Source organism: Macaca fascicularis, chromosome 15 (assembly GCF_037993035.2).
Source record: "Macaca fascicularis isolate 582-1 chromosome 15, T2T-MFA8v1.1".
In the NCBI taxonomy this organism is placed as follows: Eukaryota; Metazoa; Chordata; class Mammalia; order Primates; family Cercopithecidae; genus Macaca; species Macaca fascicularis.
This window is the reverse complement of record NC_088389.1, coordinates 5,461,622-5,484,098: the sequence shown is the minus strand read 5'-3', so window position 1 is coordinate 5,484,098 and position 22,477 is coordinate 5,461,622. Positions and strand designations below refer to the sequence as shown.

Genomic DNA, 22,477 nt, shown 5'->3' with positions numbered 1-22,477 from the left:
GGTGGCCTACAAGTGGTCGGGAGCTCTGAGAGGCTCTCTCATGTGTCTGATACCAAATGTATAATTTAATATTCTGTATTTTCAGCCCAGACAGAAATTAATTATTTAATGTCCTATCAAAACCAATTCCGTCCTTCATACTACTCTGGAAGAATGTGGGGGCAGATGAGTTCAGTGACCCCAACTGGCATCACGGCAATACCGGGGAGGGCACAGATCAGACATGCCGCAAGTATGTGCCGAGAACCTGCCAGGGCGCCTGGCACAGGATCCCAGCATGACGCCTCCTGCTTGGCAGGTGCCCAGGGGGTGTGCGGGGCTACAAAGGAGGGCATCAAGGTTTCAACCTAGTCTCCACTGGCTCTCCAGAGGGCTCCTCCCCCAAAAGATACGGTGCCAAAAACAAGAGAGGCAAGAGGCAGCCGTCCCAGACAGCTGTGTGGCTGGCCCCAGGCTGTACGGGACACAGTGGACAGATAGGCCCAGCCATGCCCTGCAGAGCTCTTGGAGATTTCAGGGCAGGAAGCAGACTGTCAATAAACAGAAAGCAAGGCAAAGAACATGCTGGGTCCAGACTGAACCCTGCAATGAAGGAGGTGAAGCACGCAGGCCCCCACGGGCACAGACCCTGTCTGCTCAGCCTTCACAGCCCCAAAGGGGCGGCCCTGCTGTGCCTGGTCTGAACATGCTGCCGTCACAGCCAACCGACATCTGTACGGGGCTGGATAGCATCCCCTATGGTTCATGTCCTTCCCGGAACCTCAGAATGCCAACTTCTTTGGAAATACGATCACTGCGGATGTAATGAGTGAAGATGAGGTCACCCTGGAGTAAGGGGGGCCCTCAATCCACTGTGACAGGGCCCTTGAAAGAAGAGAAAAGACATGGGGAGAAAGGGGAGGCCATGTGAAGTCAGATGCTGCCCCCGGGACCTCTGGAAGGAGCATGGCCCTGCCGACAACACCCTGAGGTTGGAATTCTGGCCTCCAGGAGAGGGCAGAATAAATCCCCCTTGTTTTGCGGCACCAGGCCTGTGATACTTTGTTATGGCAGACCGTGGACGCCAGAACAAGGACAAATGTCGCAAATGCAGTGCTCAGCCCTTCAGAGCAGATAGGCTTAGGGATACAGATGCCCTAAGGTGACTCCCGGGGCCCCTGAACCCCTGCGGCAGAGGCAGCCAGCCACTGAGACAGGACCCCTGGGGAGTGGGGGGTGACAGCTGAGAGGCCCAGGAGGACAAGAGGGACTCTGCCATGCCAAGAAGTCAGGGATGGTGTGCTGTGACTGCAGGGACAGCGGTTCCACCTTCCCCAGAGGGCCCTGGCACCCCGGGTTCGGGATGTGAGCCCCACACCCACCCCATACCAGGCTTGGCCCCCTAATGGCCCGCTTTCCCAGGGAACAACCTCCCCAGGCTCCATCCCTGTGCCCCCACCCCCCGCTGCTCTCTCTGGATCCTTCCCTCCTAATTGGCATGGAAAGTCAAGTCCCTGAGCCTGCAAAAGGCTCGGATTTCCCCACACACCACTCCTGGAGCAGATGAGCCCTTCATCATTTGCTCATTTTACATTCCCCTAATCATGCGAAGAGCCCTGGTAATTGACAACGATTCTCTGCACAAATGGTGGACCCACAGAGGAGCGAAGGCGCGGAGACCCATCCGCTGAGACAGCCTCCCCGCCGGGGTGTGCCAGGTGAATGTGGGGCCACAGGGGGCAGTCGGGACCGGGGAGAGGAACAGAGCCGAGTCAGCTGCTGACCTGCTGCAGAAGCTCAGGCACTTCAAAATTCATCGGAACGTGTTGAAACAATGAGGGGATAGAACAACCACTCACCCTGCAGACTCCCAAGTCATCCCCGGCCACGGCAGGCAGGAGGACCAGCAGCAGGCAGGTTTTGGCTCGGCCGGAGCAAGCCCCCAGGCACTGGACCTGGGGAGGCTTCCGGTCACCCGTGCAATGCCACCAGCAGCTTCCTGCACGCCTCCTGTGACAGGGAGCTCACTATCCAAAGCAGCAGATGAGAAGCCTCCCCGGGATCCAGTGCCACTGTGAGGCTCAAGTACACCCCAAAACTCTCACCTGAGGTCCACAGGTGACTAGCAACTTTGCTTAAATTGATTCTAGTAGGCCAGGTGTGGTGGCTCACACCTGTAATCCCAGCACTTTGGGAAGCTGAGGTGGGCAGATCATGAGGTCAGGAGATCGAGACCATCCTGACCAACATGGTGAAACACCGTCTCTACTAAAATACAAAAAATCAGCCAGGCGGCCGGGCGTGGTGGCTCACGCCTGTAATCCCAGCACTTTGGGAGGCCGAGGTGGGCGGATCACAAGGTCAGGAGATCGAGACCATGGTGAAACCCCGTCTCTACTAAAAATAGAAAAAATTAGCCGGGCGCAGGGGCGGGCGCCTGTAGTCTCAGCTACTCGGGAGGCTGAGGCAAGAGAATGGCGTGAACCCGGGAGGCGGAGCTTGCAGTGAGCCGAGATTGCGCCACTGCACTCCAGCCTGGGCGACAGAGTGAGACTCTGTCTCAAAAACAAAACAAACAAACAAACAAAAAATCCTCTGGCTTTAAACATGTTTTAACTCCAAAGACTTTTAATTAGCTTTATTCACTCAAAACACACGGATAAGCTTGATGGCTCCATGAGAATGCTGGTATGGAGCAGAACCACACACCCAGGGAAGGAAGGACCACTGGGCAGGCAGCGCTATCACGGACCGCAGGTGCACACCAGCATCCCCTCCCACTCAGCCAGAGGGGCGCAGCACTGTCCACAACTCACACCCTCAGCCCCACTTCTAGCCTGATGACCCCACCTGAGCCAGCCACAGTGACAGGCGCAGCCTAGATCATTCCAAAGACTCCAAAGATAATTCCACAGGCTCCACTTCCAGGCGGACGACCCCATCTGAGCCAGCCACAGTGACAGACAGAGCCTAGGTAAGTTGGGCCCTTCTGGAGGGTTCTCTCCAGCAGACTGGAAAGCACAGCCAATATTCATCAAAATGCACGAATCGTCTCTGAACCAGTGACTTCATCTGCTCCACAGTGTCCTGCAATTGATTCTTGTGAACCTCTGAGCCCACTCAACCAAGGGCGGCCCAGCGAGGGGCACGCATGCAGCCCCCGTGGCTGTCTACTTGGTCCACGTCCAGCTGCAGTGGGAGCTCCTGCCCTGCCCAGCCACACTGTCTGCCTCTGCTTCTTCCCCACAAGTTCAAGGTTGGTGTGCTCAGGCATCCCTGCCCCATCGATGAGCAAGCACGGCCCAGCGACTTGTGTTTCTCAGAGCCCTCTCATTCCAAAACAAGTCTTGCTCCAAGGGCACAGCGGCGGCCAGTACTTCCCGACGGCCTGCCGCTGTGGACTCCGCAAGTGCCGTATTTATTAATAATTGTGCACTGCCAGGAGCGTGCAATTGTCATTCAGATTTTACACAAGCAACGTGCTCAGGCTGCAGGTGAGATGTGACCCCAGGGTGGACCCCTCCCAAGGCATGGTGTTCTGCGGGGCCCCCACCTCGAATTTCCATCTAACAGCTCTGAAACGACTGGACTCTGCATCTGGCCTCACCTGGTGATGCTCAGCTGCCCCAAGGTGGAGGTGGGCACACGCTCCATGCCATGTCCCTGACCTCGCAACCCACCACGGTGCCGGCACAAAGCCTTCACAAAGCACTCACCCACTTACCCTTGGGCTGGAAGGAACCACAGGCCCATTTGGTGACAACCAAACTCAGGTGTTCCTGAGAACCAAAGTTCTCAGCTACCTACACACCCACGATTAAGGGGACTGTGCTAGACAACCAAGTTTAAACTTGTTACAAATCCCAGAGAGAGAAGCACGTGGAGGAGACTGATCTGGTCCCATCTCCGTACTGACAGGTGGGGGGGCGGGAAGGCCCAGCCGGGCCCAGAGACACCCTGGGAGGCTGGGATGCAGCTCAGAAACCAGGGGTGAAGAGGCTGACGCAGGCGGGAAGGGAAAGACAGGAAGGAGCACCCATGTGGGGCCTAGGGTCCCAGGCAACCCCAAAGCTTCCTGCAGGTGGGAAGCCTCCGTCACGTGCAAGAAACTCCGCGAGATCAGCACATGAGGGCTGGGCCTTGTCTGATGCTGGCCTCAGCCTAGAGGCATCTGAGCAGCGGTCACAAAGCCTCCATCCTGAAGGAGGAGTCTCAGAGCCTGCCCTGTGCCTAACCCTGCCACAGGGAGGTCCATTATAATTCAGAAAGGCTACGTAACCTGCTGAAGGTTGCCCAGCTCCAAGGACTCAAACCCACGTCTGTCAGACACCAGTCTGAGCTCTGGCCAGGGTCCATCTCTAACCTCGTCCCAGACACGGAGAAGCCCCAGACTTGAGGCCACCACACACCTGAGCTCAGGCCCCGTGTCGGAGTCGGTGAGGCCCGCGTGCTTGCTCCTGTGTCTGGGGGATGCAAATCCCCAATCTCCTACTGGAGACAAGAAAACAAGACAGGCCCAGAGACAGCACTGAGCTCACTCGGCCCCGCTCCGCAGGGCACCTGCACACATTATTTACCCCGCCGAGACCTTCCTCTTCTGCTGGCAACACCCACGTCCAGAACCCCCGTGGCTGCACACCGAGGGCCAGAGCTCTGTGACCAGCAGAGCAGGCGAATTCTGCCAGCACAAACGCCTGTGTTCATATCCGTACTCCAGGGCTCTGCCGGGCTCACGGCGCGCAGCGACCCGGCCTGGGGCAGGTGGGCAGGAAAAGGTGTACTCCACTCTTCCAAGATGCCCGGGAGGCCCAGGGGCTGAGGCTGCCCTTCAGGCAGGACTTTCCCAATCACACAGGGGAGGGAAGCCAGACAAGGCAGGTGCCAAGCCCCCCTCCCCAGCCCCCGCCCTCCTGTTCTCCCTCAGCCTTGGTGGTTCCCAGAGGGGTTCCCTGGGGCTCAGCCCAACTCAGAGGAGGGCCCAGGCAGCAGGCCCCACGCAGAAGTCGTACTTCCTTTGGGGCAGGGTGGGGCAGGGGCCATCTGCGGCCCACTCAGCAGGAAGGGCCTGTTCACACCCACTGACCTCCTGACTCGCCATGGAAACTAATTGCCTTGAAGCATAAAACTACCCCAGGATGGGGGTGGGGGAAGGGGCAGTGAGGCCCCCAGACCCCCTTGGATGGGAAACAAGACTGAACACAGCTGCTCCAAGCCCACCCACCTGCCACTCCAGGGATGCCCCAGAAGCTGGATTTTCAGAGGCGTGGACATCTGGCCCCGGGGAATTCACAGGGCCTAAGATCCTGCCCTAACTCTAAAAACAGCAAGGGCAGCCCCAGGGCCATGTGGATCCCGCCCCACCCCCCTACCCCACCCCACAAAATGTAACTTCTTAACCATTTTCAAACCGCACAAGTCAGCAGCACCGAACAGCACTCATACTGCGCAGCCATCACCACAGTCACACACACATTCCCCACACGCCTCCCTGGAGACACTACGGACTCCACTTACCCCCAGCAGAGACCCTCCCCGACCCCAGCACCCCAGGGACATCAGAGGCTGAGGGATGAGATCACAGCAGCCAGGACACAGACCAGAGGGCTGATGGCCAGCCAGACACCGCGATCGGCGAGGCCAGGAGCCACCCCTGCCCCTGCCCCTGCCCCTGCCTCTGCCTCCCATCCCACGCTCCCCACCCAGGGTCTGCTTCTGCATTTTCAGGGCTTCTCATCTTCAGTGCCCATTACATCCCCAGGAGAACCGGGGGTGGGTGGGATGAGCCCCCATTGCAAGATGAGGGAACTATGGCCCGAGGAGGGAAATCACTGCCCAAGGCCACACTGCAGGTGGAGGTGACAGAGCTGGACCGGCCCAGGGCTCTCCTGTGGCCCCGGCTGCCTCCACTTCTCCCGGGGACTTCCAGCTCCCCAGCTGCCCAGGACAGGCCTCCGGATGCAGAGAGATGGAAGGTAAGGATCCTGCATGGCCAGCCTCCTCACCACCAGCCCCGAAGGAAAGACGAGGCACGTTCACAGCGACCGTCCTCCACGCAGAGCAACGCAGCGTCCACGGGAGGCAGCCACTCCTTGCTGCTTCCCACCGGGAACCCCCAGTTCCCAAGCCTGAGCTCAGGCTGAAGGGGCAGACCCTGCCCAGGAGCACCCCTTGGATGAGCCTTGAGGGCCTTGTGCGAAGGGAAATAAGTCAGTCACAAAGGACAAATACCACGGGATTCCCCACAGGAGGTCCCTGCAGGACTCCCTTACACGAGGCCCCTGGAGCCGGCAGACTCCTGCAGACAGCAAACACAAGTGGGGAGCCAGGGGCCAGGGGAGGCGGGGTGAGCGCTGAACGGGGGCAGAGTGTCCGCCTGGGCGGACGGAGCAGTTTTGGAGATGGACGGTGGTGACAGCTGCTCAGCAACGTGACTGTGTTCAGAGCCACCGACCTGTGCCCTGGAAAATGGTTAAGAAGCTACATATTATGTTCTGTGTGTTTTACCACAGTCAATAAAACAAAACAAAGCAGCAACTGCGTGTGGGGGCCACGCACACCTGGACCTTCCGGGCCACCGGTTCTTTCGAACCCGAGGCCAAAGAGGGCCAGGCGGGCCCAGACATGTCCGTCCCTACACCACCGGCCCCGGGTCATGGGGCCGTTTCCATAGAAACCACTGTGTCCAGGAGCCACGTGACTCTCAAGGACAGACGGACAGACGGACGCAGCTCTGGGAAGGGCTTTTCCATTTTCCACACCTCCAAGTCTCAGCCTCACCGTGGACACGATGAGACCCACGTCCCCCAAACAGGGTCAGAGCTAGACAAACACCAGACTCCACCCCAATTAGTATCACGAGCCTGAGCCGACTGATCTGTTCCAAAGGGCGTCATCCCAGCGGCTGGCTTCAAGATACTTAACATTTAATTTCCAGATCCAGGGAGGCTGCCATTAGCAAGATTAATTGTGTGCACACACAATTTCATTTCCCCCACCGCAGAAAACAAAAGTGACACTTACCCCAATTACAGGACGTCGGGCCCTGGCGGACGGCCCATCATTCACAAGGAGACGACACGAACAGCATTGAAATGAAGTGCCCCTGCCAGGGGGAGCTAGGACACCACGTCCCAGGGAAGCCTCACCTCTGAGGAGCTCTTTGCTGAGATCAGGGCGGCCTGAAGCAGGCCCAGCAGGGATCTGGAGCTGCGCTGAAAGGGGTCTCAGTGACACCTGCTCTTCTGCCCTCCGGGTGGGAAACCGAGGCCCAGCAAACCACAGGCTAGGGGGTCGGATGTCGGGGGACCCCAGACAAGCCTCCCCACTCCCATGTCTTGGCCTGGGTTCCTCGTCCAGGAAATTAGAGTCATCACAGAGTTTCTCTTACAGGGAGTGCTGAAGAGTGGGGCTCAGGGGCACGAGCCTAGAACGTGCCTGCGCCTGTGTGGGAGAGAGCACGCCCACTCTGAGTGCTAGCTGCCGGCTTTCTAGACTGGCCTGACACCTCCTAAGAGCCTAAGAGTCAAGGGGGTGGGTGAAGGTGGCTACGGGCACGGTGATCTGTGGCCCTTGGTTCCCTTCTCTCCCCAGGGCCACCCTGACACCACTGGAAAGACTGAGGGATGCTTGGGAGGGAAAGGCACTGGGTCCAGGGCCTGGGGGAGCACACAGCTTTCCTTGGGACAGGTGCGGGCAGCCCACAGCCCCACAGCCAGGACCACCCCAGTCCCACACTGCAACCGCACAAACGCATCAAGCTAGCCGGCCCATCGGCACCTGCTTCTGCGGCGACCGAGTGCGTCATGAAATCCGACGAAACTCCCCAGGGCACCCAACGAGGCTCAGCTGTTTGTTCGTTAGACATTTCATTTACAAAAAAAAAAAAAAAAAAAAAATTTCTTTCTTCTCTGTCCCCTGTTAAACCTAATCAGACTTTCCCGACGTGACGGTGTTTTACTCGTGTTTCAACTGTTAATATCGATACAAGGCTGACGACTCCACGGCTTCCACGAAGAAAGAACTCCAGGCTGGAATACTAGTGTTTCCCATGAATAATACATGACCCCGCAGGGCCACTCCTGGGATGACCCCACAAATTACTGTCCCTGCAGTGGAAGGACCCGTCATCCTGGCTGGGAAAATTAGCTAGAAACTAACAGGATTCGGGCACAATCTGGGAGGCTGTGGTGCCAGGGTGTGGGAGGGTGACCCGCAGGGGCTGAGGCAGATCCCCAGGCAGGAGTGGCAGCCAGGGCACGGGCGGCATGTATCACGCCAACCTGGCATGTCCGCAGGGCACAGAGCCCTCCACACAGCTGACACTCCAGGGGGTGGAACCAGGGAGCCCAGGCCGGGAGTCTGCGCAGTGGTTTCTTCTGAGGAGCCAGAACTCAGCTCCACCGTGACCACATGGAGCCCTTGTGCCTGTCACAGAGGGGCTGATGGCGCGCCTCACGCAGGCCGTGGGGAATCCAGGAGGAATCGTGGCCGTAAGCCCAGGAGTGAGCACGGACTGCAGACTCCCAGCCCCGGACTACATTTCTTCTTTCCGAGAGGTACAGCAAGAAACCACTTGGGAGGGCAGAAATGGGAAAAGTGCCAAGGGTGAAGGGGCCACGGCTCTCCCCAGCTGGGGCAAAGACTACTGCCCCCCACCACCCCCTAGAGTCCTTCTCCCCTTCTTCCACGAGAGGTGGATGCTTGATGGCTCAGGGCTGCCTGCTAAAGACAGCGCTCCCCACCCTCCCTTGCAGAAAGGAATGGCCCCAGAACCACGTTCTGGACACTGTAAGAAAGGAAGGGGAGGTGAGGAAGGGTCATGCACTTAGAAGGAAACAGCCGCCTCCCCTGCTTCTTTCCTGCTGCATGGAACGTGGACGAGATGGCAGGAGCTCAGCAGCTACCTTGAAGCACGAGGTGGAAGCCGCACGCTGGTGACGGCAGAGTGAGATATTCAGCATGCCTGAGCTGCTTGTGGGGACGATGGCACTGCCTGGGACGTGGGCACTATGGAGGAGCATCTCTCTTGCTACCTCACTGCCAGCCACCCATCCCTGCAAACTGGCAAGGACCTGCACCTTTCACACCTGATGAACAAAAATACTTTAAGGTCTTCTAATATCTATCTGGGCATTTTCTGGTCTGAAATGAGGAAGTTAAATGAAATAAGGTAGAGGAGTGAAAAAAGTAAAAAAGGCAAAGAGGATTTTCTCTCCAAAGCTCTTGCAAGGAAGCACCGGAACCCTCCTCAAGGTGCTCAGTAAGCAGAGGCACGGGGGACAAGGGTGCAGGGGGCTAACAGGGCCCGGCACTCATGCCACCCTTGGGAACACAGTCTCCAGCTCCAGCTTCTCCTCCCTCCCTCCCCCACCAACTCCCAGCAGGAGGGATTGGGGGGAGGATGGGGGGAGGATGGTTGGGAGGGATGAAGGGAAGGGATGGAGGGTGAGGGATGGGGGGATAGAGGGGGAGAGAGAGAGGGGAGGAATAGAAGGGGAGGGATGGAGGGGGAGGGATGAAGGGGAGGGATGAAAGGGAGGGATGGAGGGGGGATGGAGGGGGAGGGATGAAGAGGAGGGATGGAGGGGAGGCATGGAGGAGAGGCATGGAGGCGGAGGGATGGAGAGGGATGGAAGGAGAGGCATGGAGGGAAGGGATGCAGGGGAGGGAGGGAGGGGAGGGAGGGGAGGGAGGGAGAGGAATGGAGGGGAGGAATGGAGGGGGATCGAGGGGGAGGGATGGAGGGGGATGAAGGGGGAGGGATGGAAGGGGATGGAGGGGAGGGATGGAGGGGAGGGAGGGAGAGGGATAGAGGGCAGGGATGGAGGGGGATGAAGGGAGAGGGATGGAAGGGGATGGAGGGGAGGGATGGAGGGGGAGGCATGGGATGGGGTTGGGAGAGGTGGGGATAGAGGGCATGGAGTGAGAATGGAGGAGAGGGGTAGAGGAAGTGGGTGAGTAGACCAAGGCAGTCGGGGGAGAGATGGAGACAGAGGGAGAGAGGAAAGGGAGATGGGGAGGATGAAGGAGAGGGACAAAGGACGGGATGCCAGGGGCTGTGGGGAGAGGAAAGGGATGAAAGAGGTGGGGTGGGGAAGAGGGGGAAGGAGAGGGATGGGAGTATAGGGTAGGGGGTGGAGGGGACCCAAGGGCAGGGTGGGGGATGAGGGAACAGAGGCCAGTGGTGCCGGGGAGGGGCAGAGGGGGATAAAGGGGAGATGCAGGGGAGGGGTAGAGGGGGATTAAAGGGAGATGCAGGGAAGGGGTAGAGGGGGATAAAGGGAGATGCAGGGGAGGGGTAGAGGGGGATAAAGGGAGATGCAGGGGAGGGGTAGAGGGGGATAAAGGGAGATGCAGGGGAGGGGTGGGGATCAGCAGGGGGCTGCTCAGGTGCCAGGGGGAACAGGTGGCCCGGGTTGGCTCCATGGGGCTGTGCTGCTTGGAAGTGAGGCCTCCTGGTGCCTCCGCGGGGCTGCAGGGCTTTGTGAGCCAGGAGCGTCCTTTGAACACAAACAGGCCTCTGTTTATTTTGGAAATCTGGTGGTTGAGGAGGTGGGGAGTGAAAGCCAACACTCGACACTGGTTAGAGCACCCTTACTGGTACATACACCTCTGTCTATAAGCACACTGGGGAGGAGATGGAATTAAGCCACCTGGCCAAGGTCATCCCAGGGGTCAGCAAAAATCAATCTGCATTGATCCCTGGGCCCCACGCAGGGCTTGGCCAAAGGGCAGCCGAGCACCTAACCTGCCTGGCCATCCCTCGTGGGTGTCTGTGCCTGAATCGGGCATAGAGTCCAGCAGGGACAACTGTCCTTAGGCTCCAACAAGGGACATGGGGGCACAAGGAGCCCGGGAGGGCAGGGCAGGCTGAGCTGCAGGGCTGGAGGGAGGAGAAGATTCACAGACCAGAGATGCAAGAGGAGGGGCGAATCTGAGCCAGGCTTCAGCTCAGAGGCCACTGTAGACGAGAAAAGTGGACCTGGCCCAGCCTGGACAATAAAAAGCATTCCAGGTTCTTATAAGGGGAACAGAAAGAGCCAAGCAGCTTCTATCCATGGAGCTTGCCCAAGCCCACCCCCAGAATTATCATCAGCATGATGACTCACAAAAAGACTTCAAAGTGAGCCCAGGAACACCTCCTTCCTGGTCATGAGGCGCAGGTTTTGCTGAGCAGTGAAGGGCCCTGGCCCTTGGGCACACAGTAAGGCGAACTCAGCTGCCCATTCTGTCAGAGGACAGCACAGTCCAAGACCTAAGGCTCTGAGTCCGACGTGGGCACTTACCAGACAGCCTGAGTCCCACCTCCCCCACAGACTCCTCTCGCCACCCTCCCAAATCCACAGGCCTCTAAAGGTGGGAGCCTGACAGCCACGTCCCTTCAGGTTGTGGAGGGGTCACACAAAGGCCCCACAGCTGCAGGGTGGAGGGTGGAGAGGGCTGAAGAGGAAGGGAAGAAGGAGAAAGGAAGGGAGGAAAGAAGGTAGGAGGCTCGGGTGGCAGGGGCAGAGGCAACAGCAGCTGGGCCCCAGCTGGTCTTCGGTCCCACAGTCAGGCAGCGCCGTGGAGGGGCAGCATGGAGGAGAAGGCCCTAGTGACAACTCTGGGGTCCTCAGGCGGCAAAGGACCTGCCCCGCACGTCCTCCTACCAGCGGCGAGCCCTCCCTCCCCGGCCTTCATAAAAGCAAAATCTAGACAAAGGAGCCAAGAGGGCCGACACCCACTCCGGCCAGCTCCAAAGGTCACCTTCAAGAAACGGGGTTCGCAGAAAGTCAACGGCGCCTGCAGAACAGGGGCGAGCGCCCAGCCCAGCCAAGGACAGGAGGAGCCCAAGCCTTCCTCCGTCGCCACGCGGTAGCTTTCACTGCATGGTGATCCTCGGAGGGTGGCGGGACAGCGATTCCACCCATAGCTGCGGTGACCGAGGCCCAGCGTTGCTGCAAGTGGCAGAGAAGCCAGAGTCCAACCACTGCCCCTGAAACCCACCGCACCTGACCCACACGACAGCCACGAGGGTCAGGTGCCCACACGTACCGCACACACAGCAGAATGCTTTACAGGACCTCACGGACCCTCATAGCCCTCTGGAAAGTTCTGTTGTAATCTCCACCGTACATCTGCAGAAACTGAGGCTGGCAGAGAAAGAAGAGAGTAACAGGCCCAAGGCCACCCTGCCAAGCAGCACGACATCCACTCCACAGCCCACGGCTGAGAATCCATTCCCGACCCTCCGCCTCCACTGCCGGTCAGAATTCAGGGAAGCTGGGTGGGTGAGGCCCCAGAGGCCACCTCGCTGGATCGCCCACAGTACCCACTGCCACCACCACGCCCGCTCTGAAGTGCATTGTGAGGGCTCCAGGGACCGTGGACACACAGGGTCTCACCCTTTCCCAAGGATGGAGGAACCGGGGCCCAGCCTGGCCAGGCATGGTGCCGGCCATCAACACCGGCTGCGGTTGATCACTAGGTCAGGAGATCGAGACCATCCTGGCTAACACGGTGAAACCCCGTCTCTACTAAAAAATACAAAAAAACTAGCCGGGCGAGGTGGCGGGCGCCTGTAGTCCCAGCTACTCAGGAGGCTGAGACAGGAGAATGGCCCGAACCCGGGAGGCGGAGCTTGCAGTGAGCTGAGATCCGGCCACTGCACTCCAGCCTGGGCGACAGAGCGAGACTCCGTCTCAAAAAAAAAAAAAAAAAAAAAAAAAACACCGGCTGCGGCAAGGCCCAGACCTGGTGCAACTGACCCAAGGAGACCTAAGCTCCTTCAACAAAGGCCGGCGACAGGCGAGGCGGCTGGGCGCATCCATCCACGAAACCAACAGGAACGCCATGGCCATAGGGGCCACAGGGGCCACAGGGACCACAGGGCCCAGCAAAGGCAGAAACTGCCTTTAAGCCCTCTGAGCCCAAAGGAGAGGCCCCTAGAAACCTCCAGAACCCCCCGGTGACCCTGCACAAGGCAGCTGTTGGGAAATTTTGCCACAGTTGCCCTCTGTCCAGGGAGGCCTAAGGGCCCAGCAGGGTTCACAGGCTCCCAGGAGGAGGAGGGGCCAGCACTCTCCCCACTGTCTCAGGCAGATCCTTAACCCCAAGGGGACCACAAACCCCTCCAGGCATCTAAGGAAGGCCGTGGGCCTCTCCTCAGAACACACGGCACCCCCGGAGGCTCTGGATCCTGGCACCCACCCTGGACCCCCAGGGAAAGAAGCCGAGACCTGGAGCCCCCGAGGAGAAACAGCAGCCTGTCCCCCAGCAGGGCCTGCCATGACCCCAGGCAGGGTCCAGAACTGAGCACTCTGCTAGCCTTCACCTGCCCTAGACCCTGGGGTAAAGGATGGGAGACAGCACAGGCGGAACACAGAGCCCTTGCCACCGGTGTCACCGCTGTTGACGCGGGAGGCAGGAGGAAGGGCAGGGGTCGATGTTCTGAAGATCACGTGGGGGCGTCAGGAGATGGCGTGGGACAGGGCGGCAAGAAAGAGGGAATTAAGCTCCAAGCCAAAGTGCCAAGGGCTGCCCGCAGGAGAATGAGCATCAGCACAAGGGGCAGGGGAGGGGGACAGGGGGTCATCTCCTACAGCAAAGAATCAACAGGTGTTGAAAGCAGGGAATCAAGTGCTGGGCTCTGTGGAGATCCCTGAGGGCTCCAAAGGTGACCGCAGGAGAATTAAAGACACAGTTGCAGGTGCAGCTCCTGGGGGAGGCCTGGTGGGGCCGGGGTCGCGGAGGCAGGAGGTCACCATTCATTTCAAGCCCGTCTGTAACGTGACTCTTTCTGCCTTGTGCATCTATAATTACCTTGGCAAAAAAATAAACATTTAAATGAACAACTCGAATGTCCATCAACAGATGAATGGATGAAGAAATTGCAGTGGAGCCGCTATGGACTATCATTCCGACGTGAAAAGGAGAGAAGCTCTGATTCTTGCCGCAACATGCCAGGGGGTGCCAGCCATGCACAGGGACAATCTATTGTGACATTCCATTGATAGGAAGTTTCCAGACCAGGCGAATCCACAGAAATTTGAATTAGTGGCTGCCAGGGGCTGGGGAAAGTTGGGGGGATGAGGAGTTACTGCTAATGGGTTCGGGGTTTCTTTTGGGGGGTAAGGAAAATGTTTAAAAATTAATGGCGGATACATGGCCTTGTGAATACACTGAAAACCCCTGAACTGCACACTTCACACGGGTGAACCCCATCATGTGTGAACTGCATCTCAGCGATGCTACTACTTGAAAAAGAGCGAGATCAGCTTTCTAAACATTGGCAAAAAACTGTCTTGTAAGGCCAGAGTTGTCTGGTTCTCAGCCTTCTTAATTGGCGGCCACACTAAAATCTTTATTAACGTTAGTAGGCCGGACCCGGCGACTTACGCCTATAATCCCAGCACTTTGGGAGCGTGAGGCATGTGGATCACTTGAGGTCAGGAGTTCACACCAGCCCGGCCAAAACAGTGAAACCTTGCCTCTACTAAAAGTACAAAACTTGGCCGGGCGCGGTGGCTCACGCCTGTAATCCCAGCACTTTGGGAGGCCGAGGCGGGCGGATCACGAGGTCAGGAGATCGAGACCATCCTGGCTAACACGGTGAAACCCCGTCTCTACTAAAAATGCAAAAAATTAGCCGGGCGAGGCGGCGGGCGCCTGTAGTCCCAGCTACTCGGGAGGCTGAGGCAGGAGAATGGCGTGAACCCGGGAGGCGGAGCTTGCAGTGAGCCGAGATCGCACCATTGCACTCCAGCCTGGGCGACTAAGCGAGACTCTGTCTCAAAAAAAAAAAAAAAAAAAAAAAAGTACAAAACTTAGATGGGCGTGGTGGCGGGCACCTGTAATCCCAGCTACTTGGGAGGCTGAGACAGGAGAATCGCTTGCACCCGGGAGGCAGAGATAGAAATGAGCCGAGATCGCACCACTGCACTCCAGCCTGGGCAACAGAGTGAGACTCGGTCTCAAAAATAAATAAATAAGGCCGGGCGCGGTGGCTCAAGCCTGTAATCCCAGCAGGCTTGGGAGGCCGAGACGGGCGGATCACGAGGTCAGGAGATCAAGACCATTCTGGCTAACACGGTGAAACCCCGTCTCTACTAAAAAATACAAAAAAAAAAAAAAAAAAAAAAAACTAGCCAGGCGAGGTGGCGGGCACCTGTAGTCCCAGCTACTCGGGAGGCTGAGGCAGGAGAATGGTGTAAACCCGGGAGGCGGAGCTTGCAGTGAGCTGAGTTCCGGCCACTGCACTCCAGCCTGGGCGACAGAGTGAGACTCCGTCTCAAAAAAATAAAATAAAATAAAATAAAATAATAAAAATAAAAAAGAATAAAATCTTTATAAACGTGAGAGCAGGTGTAAAAGTAGGGATGACAGCCACTCTCGCGGTGTTAGGTCTAGGCAACCCTCATCATCGGCTCCACTAGGCGAAACTTTCAAACTGGTGTTAAGGTCACTCTCAGAGAGTAGTTGCTCATTTAACTGGATCTGTGACCACTTTATTCACACAGCCACACTATAATTCCACTCTGGTTTGATTTCACAACTTCTACCAGCTGTGTCTAGAATTGTGTTTAGGAGGAAATGTCGATATTAATATAAATGACATTTTCTTTTCTTTTCTTTTGCTTAGAAACTTAAAAAAAAAAAATCTGACCAGGCCGGGTGCGGTGGCTCACGCCTATAACCCCAGCACTTTGGAAGGCCGAGATGGGTGGATCACGAGGTCAGGAGATCGAGATCATCCTGGCTAACACGGTGAAACCCCGTCTCTACTAAAAATACAAAAAAATTAGCCAGGCGTGGTGGCAGGCGCCTGTAGTCCCAGCTACTCTGGAGGCTGAGGCAGGAGAATGGCGTGAACCCAGGAGGCGCAGCTTGCAGTGAGCCGAGATGGCGCCACTGCACTCCAGCCTGGGCGACAGGGCGAGACTCTGTCTCAACAACAACAACAACAAAATCCAACCAAAACAAATGTTGGGCTTGTGAGAACGTGGCACTAGGAAGCGACTCGGGAGCCTATCAGCACATGCTGGTTATCGCTGAAGGATGCAGGAAAATGAGCTGACACTCGGGAAGAAAGCCACTCCTTTGAGCAGCAGCGAGAGACTAAGTCCCCCTCTGTCCGCCCAAGTGGCAGAGGTGTCCAGGCGGGTGCCAGCCTCAGCCTCTTGCTGGGTCAGGAGCCCAGCACAGGGCACACCCAGGTGGGGAACCGGACATCTGGGCTCACCCCCGCCGCCCTGCTCTGCCCCTCTGTAACCCACCGTCTCGTCCGTCCCTCAAGACATCTTCCACCCTTGCCTCCCATCCATCACCTGTTACCCAGGTAGCTGGGCTGTGTCTCCTTGAATAAAACTGGGTCCCAGGAGGGCGAGGTCCTTCCTGTCTCCCCAGCCCAGAGCTGAGCCCAGCTTCATCCCCGGTGGTCAAGCCAGAGAGCTGTGCTCTCTCCCCACCTCCGCAGCAACACGGGCCCACCTCTGGGTGACCACAAGGTGTGGCTCTAAGCTCTCAATTTCCAGATCGTCCCTGATTGCTCTTCTAGGCCTCGTTGCATGAAGGCCAAATACGGAATTTCAAAGTCGCCTAAGGTCAAGATAATGCCAGACCATGACCATGCAGATGCCTGAAATGTCTGTATTTAATTAACGCTGGAGGCAAAAAGGTCACTGCTATTAATGGAGTGAACAAAAAACAACCTGCCCCCAGGCCTCTAAAACGTCTCCCTGCCAGGGAGGCGGCAGCCTCTGCCAAGTAAAACTGCTCTTCAGAAGTGTCCAGCACCCACCACCTGTAGAAACCCCAGGAAGGCACAGATAGCCAGTGGGCTTGCTGGGGGTTGGCAGCGGCCTCACAGGGCTTAGGGACACTCTGCCCAGCCAGACCACGCACAGGCTCCTACCAGGGAAGTCCACGATCACTTCCCCCCTTTGAAAATCCCAAATTCTTCCAACGTACTGCATCCGGGTACCCTGAGGCTGGGAGGGACCAGGGAGATGGGCCTGCCCCACATCCTTCTCACAGAGAAGGAAACTGAGGCCAGGCAGACAGACTGACCTAGTGTCACCCAGGAGCCGGCAGGTTGGCCAGAGGGGCTCCAAGGCTGAGTCCAGCGTTCTCTCCATAATGCCAGACCCTCAACAGAAAGAGCCTTTTTAGGGCGGGAGTGGTGGTTCACCCCCATAATCCCAGCACTTTGGGAGGCTGAGGCAGGTGGATCACCTGACATCAAGAGTTCAAGACCAGCCTGGCCAATATAGCAAAACCTTCTCTCTACTAAAAAAAAAAAAATATATATATATATATATACACACACACACACACGTACACACACACACACACACAAAACATGAGCCGGGCTTGGTGGCAGGCGCCTGTAATCCCAGCTACTCAGGAGCCTGAGGCAGGAGAATTACTTGAACCCAGAAGGCAGAGGTTGCAGTGAGCCAAGATCGTGCCACTGTACTCCAGCCTAGACGACAGAGCGAGACTCTGCCTCAAAAAAATAAAAAATAAATTAAAAGATCATTTTTAATCCCCTCAACTGGTATTTAAAACCATCAGTTGAGTGGCAAGGTAGTTGGACTTTTTATGTGGTGCCCAGGGAAGCTTCTAGGCCTCATGAAGCCAGGCCCGAGCTGGTGCCGTGGCTCTCCCGACAGGTTCCCCTGGTCAGAGCCACCACAGGTCGTCTCAGATCCGGGGAGGACACGGACCCTGCCTCTGGATGGCAGGAATCACAGAGAGTGCGCGGGTATTTTCAGTCTGCCTCAGGGTCCTCATGACAAACGGGGAATAACAGTGTCTCCTCCAAGGCCCAGGAGGAGATGACCTAAGGAGACCCATGGGCAGTTGGGACTCCTCAGGCCGGGTACAGTGGTTCACACCTGTAATCCCAGCACTTTGAGAGGCCAAAGTGGGTGGATCACTCGAGCCCAGGAGTTTGAGACCAGTCTGGGCAACATAGTGAGACCCCATCTCTACCAAAAATTTAATGTATTTTATTTATTTGTGAGATGGAGTCTCGCTGTTGCCCAGGCTGGAGCGCAGTAGCACGATCTCAGCTCACCGCAACCTCCGCCTCCTGGGTTCAAGCGATTCTCATGCCTCAGCCTCCCAAGTAGCAAGTAGCTGGGATTATAGGCGCCCACCACCACACCCAGCTAATGTTTGTATTTTTAGTAGAGACGGCATTTCACCATGTTGACTAGGCTGGTCTCAAACTCCTGACCTCGGGTGATCCGCCCACCTCGGCCTCCCAAAATGCTGGGATTACAGGCGTGAGCCACCATGCCTGGCCTCTACCAAAAATTTAAAAATTAGCTGGGCATAGTGGCACATGCCTGTGGTCCCAGCTACTCGGGAGGCTAAGGCAGGAGGATCACTGGAACCCAGAGATGGAGGCAGCAGTGGGCCATGATAACACCACTGTACTCCAGCCTGGGTGACAGAGTAAGACCCTGTCTCAACAAAAAAAAGAAGGGAAGGAGGGAGGGAGGGGAGGGGAGGAGAGGGGAGGGGAGGGGAGGGAAAAAGAAAAGAAAAGAAAAAAGAAAAACCATGGGTCAATTTGAGGAACATTTCATGAAAAAAGCCACTGCTGAGGCCCCATGGTAATACTGGGGCTCCGAAAATACCCCAACAAGAAGGGCCTCCTGTCACTAGTTCCATTCTCCCCCAGAGCCGGCCACAGAAACCAGAATGCCTCTTCCCTCAAGCAGGTCTTAGAAACCAGAACCCCTTTTCCCTAAAGCCAGCCATCAAACCTAAAAATAACACTCTAACTGTCCCTCCGCCCTATCTGTGTAAAAACTGGCCGTAAAGAAATTCCCTGACCTACCTTGTTTAACTGTAGATCGTAAGACCCACCATTCCAGAGAGGATCCTGCCCCACACTCAGAAAGAAGGAGCGCGGCTCAGAGAAGCCAGGTAGAATCCAGGCTCGTCTGCCTGCCCATGCTTTGTGGAACCTACGCACAAAAATGAGCAATTTCCCCTATCTTTGGGACTTTATTTAGAAGGTTCCCCTGTATAAATGTTCAACCTTCTTGCCTTTTCTCCAATGAATCAATCCACCTCCTGTCTGCTTTTATTTATTTACTTACTTATTTATTTATTTATTTATTTATTTCTGAGACAGGGTCTTGCTCCATCGCCCAGGCTGGAGTGCAGTGGCAGGATCTCAACTCACTGCAACCTCCGCCTCCCAGGTTCATGCAATTCTCCTGTCTCAGCCTCCCCAGAGGAGCTGGGACTACAGGTACGTGTCATCACGTCCGGCTAATTTTTGTATTTTTAGTAGAGACGGGGTTTCACCATTTTGGCCAGGCTGGTCTCCAACTCCTGACCTCAGGTGATCTGCCCTCCTCGGCCTCCCAAAGTGCTGGCATTATAAGCATGAACCACCGTGCCCAGCCCCTCCTGTGGGATTTTTCAGTGAACCTTTGAAGGGGCCAAGAGCCTTACCCCCCAACACTCTCAACTGATATTTAAAACCACGGCCCAGTTTTAGGAACATTTCATGTAAAAGCACCACTCCAGGGGCCCCGTGGTCACAGTGGTGACTGTTTATTAGGCATGTGCCACTCGACAGGCTGGCTACCCAGTCCCCATGGGTCTCCTCAGCTCGTCTCCTCCCCGGCCTCAGAAGAGGCATGGTGATTCCCTGTCTGTGACAGGGACCCTGATGCAGAGTAAAGATGGCTGCACACTCTCTGAGACGCCCCCGGTCAAGAGGCAGGGTCTGTGTCCTCCCCGGATCCAGGATGGCCTGTGATGGCTCTGACCAGGGGAGCCTGTCAGGACAGCCATGGCACCAGCTCGGGCCTGGCCTCATGAAGCTTCCGTGGGCGCCACATAAAAAAGTCCAACTACCTCGCCAGAGAGCCCACAAAGGGAGGCCGGCCCTGAGCCGCAGGGACCTCTCCCACCCTCCAGCAAAGGCCCAGAGCTGCCCTGAGGGGCTCCTGCCAGCCTGGCCTGGTGACTCTGCCTAGGTCTGTAGGCACTGGGCTGGGCCCAGCCCTCCTGGGGTATTTATTTCCCCACTGTTCTGACACCAGGCCCTCCCGAGAGCACAGAGAGCCCCGCTGTCCCTGACTCGGGAACCCCAGCGCCCACTGCCAGAGTCTACCTTTTCCCAGGAGACAGGCTGATGGGGTCGGTGGCAATGTGCCGCCACCATCGAAGGGGACTTGGGGTGGGGAGGACAGCTGCGCCCCCGAGGCCAAAGGAGATGGGCTGACGTCCCTCCCATGCACCTCCCGCTACCACATATCTCTGCCCGCCTTAGCGGTCTGCGTGTCAGGAGACTCTGTGGATGCTCGAAGCCCCTGTGTCCTGCAAGTCAGACCAGAACCTCCCATCCCCACCTCTCTGGGCCAAAAGTGACACAATTTCATCAGAATCATGGAGATCACAGACCCAGGGAGACCCAATTTAAGGCCAGGCCCATCAGCTCCCCCTGCCATTGGCCTCCCTGATTCCAACTTCGTTGTCTACACACCGGGATAGAAACGGGCACCTGCTTTGGACGGGTGAGGACCACGCAGGACAATCCACACAACACGCACGGGGCCTGGGACACGTCAGGAGCCTCTGCTGCAGGACACAGGACACCCGGTCCCGCAAAGACAGAGCCCTCTGAATTTGACCAAACCTCCTCCATGCAGACACAGCTGTGGCCCCGGGGCTACCACATCCCCAGGTTTCAGGAGCCTAAAATGCGTCAGTACTGGAAGCAGGGAGATGTCCCACACTGAGATGTTTCTGTTTTCCCAGAGCTCCAGCAGAGAAACTGTTCACCCACAAACCACCTCCCTCCGTGATATCCAGAGGCCAGGGGTGCTGGGGTGCAGGCTGCGGAGAGGTTCCCACATTTGGTGCAGGGGAAGACACACAGCTGCTCAAAAGAAAAATAAGGGAGTGTTTCGGGTTGAACTGTATCCCCTCAAAAAAGATACAGAGGGGTGCTAACCCCCAGGACCTCAGAATTTAACTTTACTTGTACAGAGACTTCGAAGAGAAATCAGGTTAAAATGTTGTCACTGGGGTGGGCCCTAATAGAATATGACCAGTGTCCTTATAAAAAGAGGAAGTTTGCCAGGCACAGTGGCTCACGCCTGTAATCCTAGCACTTTGGGAGGCCAAGACAGGTGGATCACTTGAGGTCAGGAGTTCAAGACCAGCCTGGCCAACATGGTGAAACCCCATCTCTAGTAAAAATACAAAATCAGCCAGGCGTGGTGACGCACACCTGTAATCCCAGCTACTGAGGAGGCTGAGGCACGAGAATTGCTTGAACCCGGGAGACAGAGCTTGCAGTGAGCCGAGATGATGCCATTGCACTCCAGCCTGGGCAACAAGAGTAAAAGAAACCCCATTTCAAAAAAAAAGAGGTAGTTTGGACACAGAGACAGGCACAGAGGAAAGATGACCAGAATACAAAAAGAGAAGACGCCGTCTGCAAGTCAAGGAGAGTGCCCCAGGTCACAGTCTCCCTGTGCCCCAGAAGGCACCAGTCCCGCCGCCACCCTGATCTCGGACTTGCAGCCTCATTTCGGTTCCAGTATATTTCGGTTGTTTCACTGGGCTCCCTCCCTCCCTGCCGCACTGTCCCTCAGGCCCCTTCCTCTACCCCACGCTGGGCGGTGCTCCCGGCTCAGGGTCCCATGCCCACCTGCACCAGGATTCCCTCTGTGAGGGTGTGCCAGGTCCGCCCCGTCCCCTGGAGCCCCACATCGGGCTCAAAGGGAGAGGTTTTGTATCACTTAGAAAATATGGGGGTGGGGGTTGCATATAAGTCCTGTCTGGGGTTCTCAGGACACAAAGTCAGACACAGCCTCAGCCAGCCTCGGGTCTGGTGGCTCATTTGGTTTTGAACCATAAAGAAATTTAGCAGGCTGGGTGCGGTGGCTCAAGCCTGTAATCCCAGCACTTTGGGAGGCCGAGACGGGTGGATCACGAGGTCAGGAGATCGAGACCATCCTGGCTAACACGGTGAAACCCCGTCTCTACTAAAAAATACAAAAAACTAGCCGGGCGAGGTGGCGGGCGCCTGTAGTCCCAGCTACTCGGGAGGCGGAGGCAGGAGAATGGCGGGAACCCAGGAGGCGGAGCTTGCAGTGAGCTGAGATCCGGCCACTGCACTCCAGCCTGGGCGACAGCGCGAGACTCCGTCTCAAAAAAAAAAAAAAAAAAAAAAAAAAAAAAAGGAAATTTACCAAAGGTCTACCCCCGCTTCCAGGGCTCTGATCTCACAAGCATGGGCATCACTGAAAAACTGCGTCAGGGAAAACTCTCAACAGGGGGATGCTGGCGAGGGAAAAGGGGTCCCTGGAGGGCACACAAATCCACTTCGTCAGGTCCACACCGAGACCTGGATACGGCTTGGGGAGGCAGAGACCCTGAGCCTGAAAGCCAGGGGAAGAGTTTGAAGAAACCCATTTCACACACCATAAGTAAAAAAGGGCAACTCTACAAGAACGTGTTATTTTTATGTTTTTAAAAA

At 56.7% G+C, this 22,477-nt stretch overlaps 1 protein-coding gene, 1 long non-coding RNA gene and 1 pseudogene across 9 annotated transcripts in view; 1 reads left to right on the top strand and 2 right to left on the bottom strand.

Annotated features, from left to right (window-relative positions):
• The window catches only part of VAV2 (vav guanine nucleotide exchange factor 2), a 235,454-nt gene that overhangs the window by 122,697 nt on the left and 90,280 nt on the right, over positions 1-22,477 (bottom strand). The gene's annotated exons all lie outside the window — the stretch shown is intronic.
• On the top strand, positions 8,357-16,336 carry LOC141408580 (uncharacterized). The gene is made up of 2 exons (XR_012424137.1): positions 8,357-8,534; positions 15,599-16,336. It is a non-coding gene; the product is annotated as an uncharacterized lncRNA (long non-coding RNA).
• Positions 11,200-11,988, bottom strand: LOC135967325 (uncharacterized; annotated as a pseudogene).